Genomic DNA, 11383 nt, shown 5'->3' on the forward strand with positions numbered 1-11383 from the left:
TATATACAATTTAAGTGCTTGCATGTATGGTTATTAAATGCTTAAAAATTCCAAAAATCAAAATTTAAAAATCATAACTATTTAAAGAAAAATGGGGTCGATAATGAAAACTGATGAATCGCAGTATAAATGTATATAATATTATATTATATGGGTTATGGACATAATATATAATAATCATGACATAAATATATCACGAATATCATGAATATATAACGTTTCATTTTTGTTTGGCACTCGTGAAATAATATTATGCGTATCTAACTGTTAACATTTTTACGTATACATAGGTCACAATGTCATATAGAATTTAACGTAGTGGTTCTCAAAGATAGTCTTACAATAGTACACGTCGCACACCATTAAACACGTTCACTAATTAATGTATTAGTCGTGATCGTCTTCGTCGATCATAGATCTCTAAAACTCCTATAATATATGTATAGGTACACGGGCGACGGATACATGTATAAATAACCTATACGACACGTAGATAAGCTTCATCAGCACGAATACGTATCCTCGGTGTCTAAAGATGTATACTATTTAAGGTATACGAAATGCAATATCGCCGTGTTCCTTGTAGACAGTGTTGAACAGGGAAATCTGATTATCTGATTTTAGTTGTAAAAAATAAAATTTAGCTGATACGTTACCGCATACGGTACACTACGACCAACCGTTGATCAAATAGTAAATCGCAAACCCAAATTGCATACAAGTACATCTAAATTTACAAATAATAAAGTATGAAACCGAAAAAAAAATCCACCATGGCCACACGGTCTACAATATTAACACGGTGATGGTGTAATAGTATCTTAACCCGCCTGGTAAATAAATTAAAATACTGCCGTGGCAAGAATTTCATTTGCACGTTTACCGCATAACGAATCCGTTCGTCGGGATCCAGATGATTTAATTGTGAATCACTGGACTCAGGCCAATCGTAGAGACTTATTTCGCGGTGTAATGAACTCTGACGATAAAATACAGTAAAAATCTGCTGATAAACCTTCACAACACGAACACACTTGCTCGGTGCATAACCCGACCGGTGGATGAATTAGAATACCGCGATGCTAAGAATTTCGGCTGCACGTTTTCCGCTCGATGAATCAGTTCATAGCCTGGATCTAGACGATTTGACATATTTTATCGTTATTTTTTTGACGAAGAGAATCAGTGGACTGGCGCCGATCGTAGTGACTGATTTTGCGGTGTGTATTGAATTCCGACGGGAAAAAATTCGCAGACTATTTACTACACACTCCTACATATGATTATATTATAAATACTCGGAGTCTACCCACAATGCATTATTACATTATGTGCAGCTCGGAGAAGTCGGCGGTGTCCGTGCGAAATTCCGCCGACGACGAAACGGATTGCGACCGTTCGCGTATACGTGCACACTTGCAGCACGCGAGAGCTGGGCGACTATCGAAATTGCGACGAAATAAAATGAAAAACGGGCGGAAGACGAAGGAGAAAAAAAGAAAAAAGAGTCGTAATCAGAGACGGGACGCGGAATAGGTATTTTTCCGTCGGAATAATGGCGATCGATCGGTCGCGTGCTTCCTCTCTGGCCGCGGTCATCGTGTCTTGCACACGCACAGCGCATTATTGCCGACGACGACGTCCGGTATGCATTTTTTATATTATATGTATTATGCACTTGACCTACGCCTATATATTACACCTATAATACGCCGGCGACTGCGACGTGCCCACCCGTCCGCCGCCGACAACTCTGTGTCTCCGCGAATAATGTCCGTCGCATATCGAGGACGGCCGGCCGAACGCAGCACGGAAACACAAGAAACGACACAGAGTCCAATGCACTATACCTTCACAGCCTAACCTACCTAATAATAATAATAAGTAATTGTCATTCGGAACACGAGCATTACGGGATCGCATGAGCCCATTGTGCGCCGCGACGCGTATATTATGTAGGCACACTGTAGCACACAGACAATCCAGCACGTACAAAAAGGAGCGTTGTCCCCTAAGGGTATACGACGAATAATATACGATATAATATTATTATAATTATTATTATTATTATCATCGTCATTATTATTATCATTATTATTATTATTGTAACCTATGCGTGGTGGATGGGCGATGGCCCCGCGGGCGGTTTATAATAATTTGGAGTCATGTGAATTAATATTCGGTAATGGCCGGACGACCTGAATTGATCGCACTGCAGAATGCGACACACAGCCGTTCGTCAAAATATAAGCGTTGATAATTCAATCAGGCTATCGGAGTGCCGAGCTGTACGGGAAAGGTAGGTAATTAAACCCTACAACGATTACCGAGGAATTATGAAAATGAAAAGAAAACCAATACCGTTCCCTACTCGAAACGAAATAGCATTCTAATATTAATAANTCATCGACAAAATATCACGATTGAAATGCATAATCAAGATCAGATACATTGAACACTGTGCATTGACTTTTACTTAAAAATACTATCGCATTTAAACATATTATAATATTCTGAAATTTACCAACGTGATTTCATCAATAAATATGTAACAAAATATGCATAAGCCAAAGTAAACGAAATTAATTAATACTCTTGTATAATATTAAAGTTTATACTAAAACTGTGCTTTATTATATTATTACTGTTATTGTATACTTTATATATAGTATATTTTAACATTTATAATGAGTTGTAAGAGAAATTAATACTATTCTATAATCTACTAAACGATATTTATATTCCATAATATATTATGGTAGGTATTATTCTGTGAAAGTGTGAACACTTGCAGGAACGGGAAATCACTGAGTGAAAGCATAACTGAAATGTATAATTCGGTATTTTATAGTCACACACATATTAAGTTTGAAACAATCAAATTAAGAAAATTGAAATTATAAGTATTTTTATAAAAAGTTGTATACTGCTATGATTTGTATACATAAACTATATATAATATATTATGTATCAAATATTATGAATCATTAGGTACTGTATACAAATGAAAAGTCATGATTTTACTCAATAGGTGCGTTCATTAAACAAACTCATTAGTAATTCAATTTAATGTAAAACATTTACGACATTGTAAATTGAAAATGTTTGAGATATTTGGATTCGTTATTCACACGGACATGAATAACATTATATTTTATAACTCTAAGTGAAATAGTGAAATTAGTATACTTCGTGAGATCATTATAATACATACGTACAGTAGTGTGCAAATAATTTGTTAATGACTCATGCATATTACAGAAACGAATAGACGATACTGGGATAGTCAATATAGTAAAATTTAAGCATCATGATTCACCTAGTACTTAAGCTTACCTCTATTTTTTCCATACATAAAAAAATGATTTTATAATTCTGATTTCCAAATAGGTATAGGAACTTGTTTTGTTTACTATTTCAGAAATACCCTGTAGAGATATCAACTTATTTTTTTTTGTTTAATGATATAACTACCCTTTTTCTATAAAAAATCTACTTTTTTTAAAATACTAAAGCATCAAAATTTAAATTTAAATGAGTAATTTTATAATTATTTAATTTCGCGTACTAAGTGTAAGAGGTAGGGGATAATAGGTTCGAGATATACTGGAGCTATAATAATAATATGAATATTGTAGTATTACATATTTATATATTACCATTTTTCAATTTATAAAAAATGTCCGAGTATAAAATGTAGGTACCAGATTAAATATTGCATTCATTTTACATTTTTATAAAACCATTTTTAAGGACTACCTGAGACTAAGGACCTATACTTCATGTAACAATTTAATCACTCAGAACACTCCTTAAATTGTATATACAATTTAAGTGCTTGCATGTATGGTTATTAAATGCTTAAAAATTCCAAAAATCAAAATTTAAAAATCATAACTATTTAAAGAAAAATGGGGTCGATAATGAAAACTGATGAATCGCAGTATAAATGTATATAATATTATATTATATGGGTTATGGACATAATATATAATAATCATGACATAAATATATCACGAATATCATGAATATATAACGTTTCATTTTTGTTTGGCACTCGTGAAATAATATTATGCGTATCTAACTGTTAACATTTTTACGTATACATAGGTCACAATGTCATATAGAATTTAACGTAGTGGTTCTCAAAGATAGTCTTACAATAGTACACGTCGCACACCATTAAACACGTTCACTAATTAATGTATTAGTCGTGATCGTCTTCGTCGATCATAGATCTCTAAAACTCCTATAATATATGTATAGGTACACGGGCAACGGATACATGTATAAATAACCTATACGACACGTAGATAAGCTTCATCAGCACGAATACGTATCCTCGGTGTTTAAAGATGTATACTATTTAAGGTATACGGAATGCAATATCGCCGTGTTCCTTGTAGACAGTGTTGAACAGGGAAATCTGATTATCTGATTTTAGTTGTAAAAAATAAAATTTAGCTGATACGTTACCGCATACGGTACACTACGACCAACCGTTGATCAAATAGTAAATCGCAAACCCAAATTGCATACAAGTACATCTAAATTTACAAATAATAAAGTATGAAACCGAAAAAAAAATCCACCATGGCCACACGGTCTACAATATTAACACGGTGATGGTGTAATAGTATCTTAACCCGCCTGGTAAATAAATTAAAATACTGCCGTGGCAAGAATTTCATTTGCACGTTTACCGCATAACGAATCCGTTCGTCGGGATCCAGATGATTTAATTGTGAATCACTGGACTCAGGCCAATCGTAGAGACTTATTTCGCGGTGTAATGAACTCTGACGATAAAATACAGTAAAAATCTGCTGATAAACCTTCACAACACGAACACACTTGCTCGGTGCATAACCCGACCGGTGGATGAATTAGAATACCGCGATGCTAAGAATTTCGGCTGCACGTTTTCCGCTCGATGAATCAGTTCATAGCCTGGATCTAGACGATTTGACATATTTTATCGTTATTTTTTTGACGAAGAGAATCAGTGGACTGGCGCCGATCGTAGTGACTGATTTTGCGGTGTGTATTGAATTCCGACGGGAAAAAATTCGCAGACTATTTACTACACACTCCTACATATGATTATATTATAAATACTCGGAGTCTACCCACAATGCATTATTACATTATGTGCAGCTCGGAGAAGTCGGCGGTGTCCGTGCGAAATTCCGCCGACGACGAAACGGATTGCGACCGTTCGCGTATACGTGCACACTTGCAGCACGCGAGAGCTGGGCGACTATCGAAATTGCGACGAAATAAAATGAAAAACGGGCGGAAGACGAAGGAGAAAAAAAGAAAAAAGAGTCGTAATCAGAGACGGGACGCGGAATAGGTATTTTTCCGTCGGAATAATGGCGATCGATCGGTCGCGTGCTTCCTCTCTGGCCGCGGTCATCGTGTCTTGCACACGCACAGCGCATTATTGCCGACGACGACGTCCGGTATGCATTTTTTATATTATATGTATTATGCACTTGACCTACGCCTATATATTACACCTATAATACGCCGGCGACTGCGACGTGCCCACCCGTCCGCCGCCGACAACTCTGTGTCTCCGCGAATAATGTCCGTCGCATATCGAGGACGGCCGGCCGAACGCAGCACGGAAACACAAGAAACGACACAGAGTCCAATGCACTATACCTTCACAGCCTAACCTACCTAATAATAATAATAAGTAATTGTCATTCGGAACACGAGCATTACGGGATCGCATGAGCCCATTGTGCGCCGCGACGCGTATATTATGTAGGCACACTGTAGCACACAGACAATCCAGCACGTACAAAAAGGAGCGTTGTCCCCTAAGGGTATACGACGAATAATATACGATATAATATTATTATAATTATTATTATTATTATCATCGTCATTATTATTATCATTATTATTATTATTGTAACCTATGCGTGGTGGATGGGCGATGGCCCCGCGGGCGGTTTATAATAATTTGGAGTCATGTGAATTAATATTCGGTAATGGCCGGACGACCTGAATTGATCGCACTGCAGAATGCGACACACAGCCGTTCGTCAAAATATAAGCGTTGATAATTCAATCAGGCTATCGGAGTGCCGAGCTGTACGGGAAAGGTAGGTAATTAAACCCTACAACGATTACCGAGGAATTATGAAAATGAAAAGAAAACCAATACCATTCCCTACTCGAAACGAAATAGCATTCTAATATTAATAATAACACGAGCCTGAGTCCTACCGAAGATTCGATTTAATAATAATAATAACAATAATTAATTCACATAAAAATAGTTGCAGCGCAGAACTACTCGTCGATCCAATTTTATTATGTGTTTATAACGCGTTATCAACCGAACCATATTTCGATCTTTAGTAAAAGTTTTCAAAATCAGGACGAATTCCATTTTACCGTTTCCATAATAACAAATTATACTTTATTCCCACCGCAGTCACGTATACAATGTTCATGTTTACAACTAATGTTATCAATATATATCATGTTCGTATTTTCTCTCCTATTATACTTCGATTGAAACCGATTATTTTAATATTATATACCTAGTTCTAATGCTTCCATTGAGACCAAATAAGCAAATAAGCTACACCTAAATTATTATTGTTAGTTTTATTATTTTGCATATAATTTTTGATAATGATTTATGCCAAAACAATTAACGGTTAATATAATTGTATAGCTCGCACAATTTAACCATCGTAATTATTATAATTTACAAATGCACGTCATAAATCAATATTCTTTATAGATACACCGAGAAGAATATAAATACATTTATAATAATTAAATAATTATATTCCACATATGTGTCGTGAAATATTCAAATGATATATTATGATTTGTTATTAATTCTTAGTTAATGGCAACAAAGAACGACAATTATTATTGAAACTTAATATTATAGAAAAGTATGTAAATATTTCAAATATTATACAAACTAGAATCGATAATTTGCTAAGAGTTAAAATCTTTTATTGGTTAATCATTAGTAACTGCATTATCCAATAATTGAAATTATTTCAATAGATATATACATTATACACCTTTGAGTGCATTGTATTTTGATTAATAAATTGCTGTGTACATGATTAATATTAAACAAGTACACAAGTATCTTTCAATAATCTTAACGTAGCAAAGAAAATTGCACTTTTAGAGTAAGGTTAATGTTAATTTAATTGCTGTTTGCATAATATATGAAAATAAATTATACATACGACATACCTCCCACACCTAAGTTAACTTTTATAGTTTTGTGTATCTTTAAATTCAAAACGTCAAGAAAATAAAATTAGTTTTAAAAGTTATAACAAATGTGTGACCACATGTGGGTAATGAAAATTTAAATCCACAAAAATCGTAAATACAACAGATGTTTGCTTACAAGTTACAAATAATATTAGTCCATCAAGGTCAGCTAATTAAGTATAAGTATATGTTGTTGAGATTAATTTATGCAATTGCATTTCTACTCGTATTATAACTTCTAAAATATTATAATCAATGCAACATAAAATAATATATTGATTTTTTTATTACTCTTATGATTTCGAGAACCAACGAGCGCTATTCAAAATATCAATTAACTTTTCTTCAAAGTGAATTAGTTTCTCTTGTATTTATGCATTGTGCTAGTTTTGAGAATATTTAGTTAGGTATATATATTTTTATTAAATTAAATTTTTAATTTTGATACTTCTATTAAATGTTTTACTAATCAATTAATGATTCTTAATATAAAATAACTATTTTTAAATTATTATATTCATTAAAAATGTATTTATCGAGGTATTTATAGTTGTCTTTTAAACATCTATTAACTGGTCGTTATTTTTGTTTCGAAAGAATTTAAAATGTATTTAAAAGGTATTAGTTCATAACTACTATCGGGAAATTTTCCTGAATATTGTAAAATTATTGAATTTATATTAAACTTTAAAACCTAATTATTGGGATAATATTTTTTTTTTTATTAAAACTAATATGTCTTAACATTATAACTCATTAAATAACTTTACCTACCGGCTTAATAATTTTTTACCGTGGGAAATTTTAATATTACTCATTTTACCTATTGAATTTAGTGAGAATTAAAAAAATATTGACTCTATACGTGTACAAATATAATGAGTTTTCAAACAACAGAATATATAAGATGGGATATTTCGGTTTAATTGTGATTTTCGTACAAGATAGGTAGAAAAAAACTAAGATAAAATGAAAAGTATCTAATTAAATTTAATCAATAAAAGGTAATCCTCCTTTAAATGATGAAGAAACCAAGAATATAAAAAAGTAAGATACTGGATTAATGGGAGCGTCTTTATTAAAAACAAACAAAATCCTCCCAAATTCTCAGAACCTTAAACCGTTGTTTATACTTGCGCAACAAAAACATCTATAGACTGGCAGAAATAATTTAAATTATTATTTTTTAAATGTCAATGATAATTTATGAGAGCAAAAAACACTGTGCACAGTGTTCGTGACCGCGCATTAAAATCTTTAATACCTAGGTACTCTAGAATCGGGTTTTTTCGTCATCATGATACGTGAACAAAAACATTTTATTAATGTTAATTTTAATTATTTATTTAGAATTTTCATAATACGTTATCACTGTTACCGGGGATTGGTTTTACCTACAGAGCTTCTTCAATAGAGTATATTATCTAAGAACAATATATTAAAAGTAAAATTTTCCTAACTTATTGCAGTTAGATATTTCTTTCAAAAAGGTTTAAGATAATTATTTGTGAAAAAAAAAATAGTATCGAGCATTTTGCGCAAACGAAAGAATCAAAAATATTTTTGTTCAGACTCACCTGTTGAATTTAGTATATTGTCACCTGCGGCTCTCGCCGACTCGAATGGTATGCATCACACTCACTTAAATAAAGTACTACACATTAAACTAAACTAACGGAACGAAAATAAACAATAAATAACACTCAAGAGTAAAACATTCAATAAACAAAATCGGTAATCACAAAAAAAATGTTCGACTATATTCTCAAACGAACGCACTCACGTAAGTATTGGCCTTATGCCTGACTGGGCAGTGTTATTGTTTTGGATCTGGTGTAGCGTGGCAGTATCACCGTGATAGCTGCTGCTGCTCACCATACCTGTTTGATCCTACCTACCTGTCCGACCGGAGTGAGATCGTTTCACGTACTCACCACAGTGCAGCCAACGGAATTTCCGCGGATGGGAGAGGGCAGATAATATTATTATAATACCATAACATCATAAAAAAGTGTTATTTTGTTATTTATTTATTAACGAAAATAATACGCAAATTGTACAGGCTATTTATGATAATCATATTTTATATTTTGTATCGTTTATAATTTGTGTCACATTTTTTTCTTTTTATTAAGAATTCAAAATATTTACCTAGGGGTTTCAATCATTTTAACTACTTATTCAGTGTATTTCCTACATTGTATTTTTACATTCTTACTCTGTGGTGTATTCACGTTATATTTATGTAGTAGATAGTCAGTTGTCGGTAAATAATTAATTGATTACAAGTAAAACGAAAGTTTTAATTTTTTTTTCAATCTTTCCAGTTAAATATCATATTAAATGGATAAATATTATATTTTGATTTAGGTTATTTCCAATTGCATTGACTACAATTGTAAAAATAAAATTCTTTTATAACAATTTTAATAAAAATGAAAATTCATAATCATAAAAAAAAAACACATACAATTATAAACTATTTTATGAATGTGTATAAAATGTTTTCATTCATTGGCCACGTTGTATTTTAAAACTACGTCTTTACTATGATACTTTCGAAAACCGAAGACCACATTCTTCATGCTAAAAAGATAAAACTGTTATTGTAAAATACTTTGAAAGCTTAAACAATAATATTTGATTTAGCTTTTGTTAATTTAATAATAATTTAAAAAGTAACATCTGATGAAATTTTTTCTAGTGCCTAGGTGTTACCTATAATTATTATATTAAAAAGTTATGATTTCAAATAAACTAACGAATGTTTTTTTTTTCTTAGGTAAGCTATTTTCTATACATTTTAATTATATTTTCTTATGAAAACAATAACCAAGTCGAAAATCATTATAATTAGTAATTAGGTAAATATTTTGTATAGGTACCTACATTTCGTTATGTTTCCTAATTATTTATAAAACACCTACATATAAACACATAATAAGCTGCACCAGCTTAATAATATAAACCTAGATAATTGTAATAATCTGATACAAGGAACTTTCTTTCATTTTTCTTATGATCGTATTCTATCTATTTTTCACATTTTATTGCATTATTGTCTTTTTAACATAATTCTAATTTAACGTCCAAATTATAACTCCAAGAGTACTACAATTTTAGTTATAAGAATAATATATTTTATTATATAAAGGGTAATTTATTATCTAAATATAATTTTTTTTTTAAATTCAAATTATGTATTAAAATAAGTTTCAAAAATTAAGTAACATAAAGTACGAGATATAAATAAGTTACTTATAAATAAGAAAGAAAAGAAAATCTAACTATAATTAAACAAAAAAAAAAAATGAGTTTAGAAGTATTTCAATATTTGTACAACTCAAGTTTTTAGTTTTCAAAGAAAACAATTGTTAAATAACTTACATTATTTGGTGACCTAAATCTGCACCAACAACTTAAACACGTCATACCTAGAACTATTGGATAATTCAATATGATAATACAGTAATTATAATGGGTACTTTCGTTGAAGTCTCCGTAATAATTTATTGAAATATTCATAATAATATTAATACGGTCGAGGATTCATAGAATCAGCCCATTTGTGCAATTTGAACATCGCGTGATATTCATTTAAATAAGGACTACAAGAGCTTATATAATGAAAATTAATAGTGCAAAAATAATTATTTCCAAATACATGTTTCCAACCTAGAACCTATTTACATAATAGTAATACATAATCTATAGTAACTTACTATGTCAATATTTCAATTTTTTTTTCAACTTGCCATTAAATATTACAAATAGATAAGTTGATATTTTGACTTAAGTTACTTCTAACGACACTTAATTTAACTTTGAAAATGTATTATTTTATAATAATTGTATTAAAAAATTAAAAATCATACTATTATGAAAATTAAAAATATTAGGAAAAGCGATATTATGTTTCATGTTTATGTTTAAAATGCATTCATTTATTGGCCATCTTGTATTCCTAAACAATGATGAATAGAGTTCTCGTGTTTTTTTACACATACGCGTATTAAATACCCTCCGGCCTTCACCAGCTTATTGTAGAGTATTTCAAAATAATGATAATATAATTATATGATATAATGCAACGGCTTAGCAAAACTATCATATT

General features: G+C 31.3%; 1 protein-coding gene across 1 annotated transcript in view; it reads right to left on the reverse strand.

The window, feature by feature from the left end:
• Window positions 1-9150, reverse strand: part of LOC111034444 (unconventional myosin-XV) — a 60743-nt gene extending 51593 nt beyond the window's left edge. The window contains exon 1 of the mRNA XM_022315699.1: window positions 8847-9150. The gene's annotated coding sequence lies outside the window, so the exon portion shown is untranslated. The remainder of the gene's footprint in view (window positions 1-8846) is intronic.
• Window positions 9151-11383: the final 2233 nt, after the last annotated feature.

This window comes from Myzus persicae, unplaced genomic scaffold, assembly GCF_001856785.1.
Source record: "Myzus persicae strain clone G006 unplaced genomic scaffold, MPER_G0061.0, whole genome shotgun sequence".
Classification (NCBI taxonomy): domain Eukaryota; kingdom Metazoa; phylum Arthropoda; class Insecta; order Hemiptera; family Aphididae; genus Myzus; species Myzus persicae.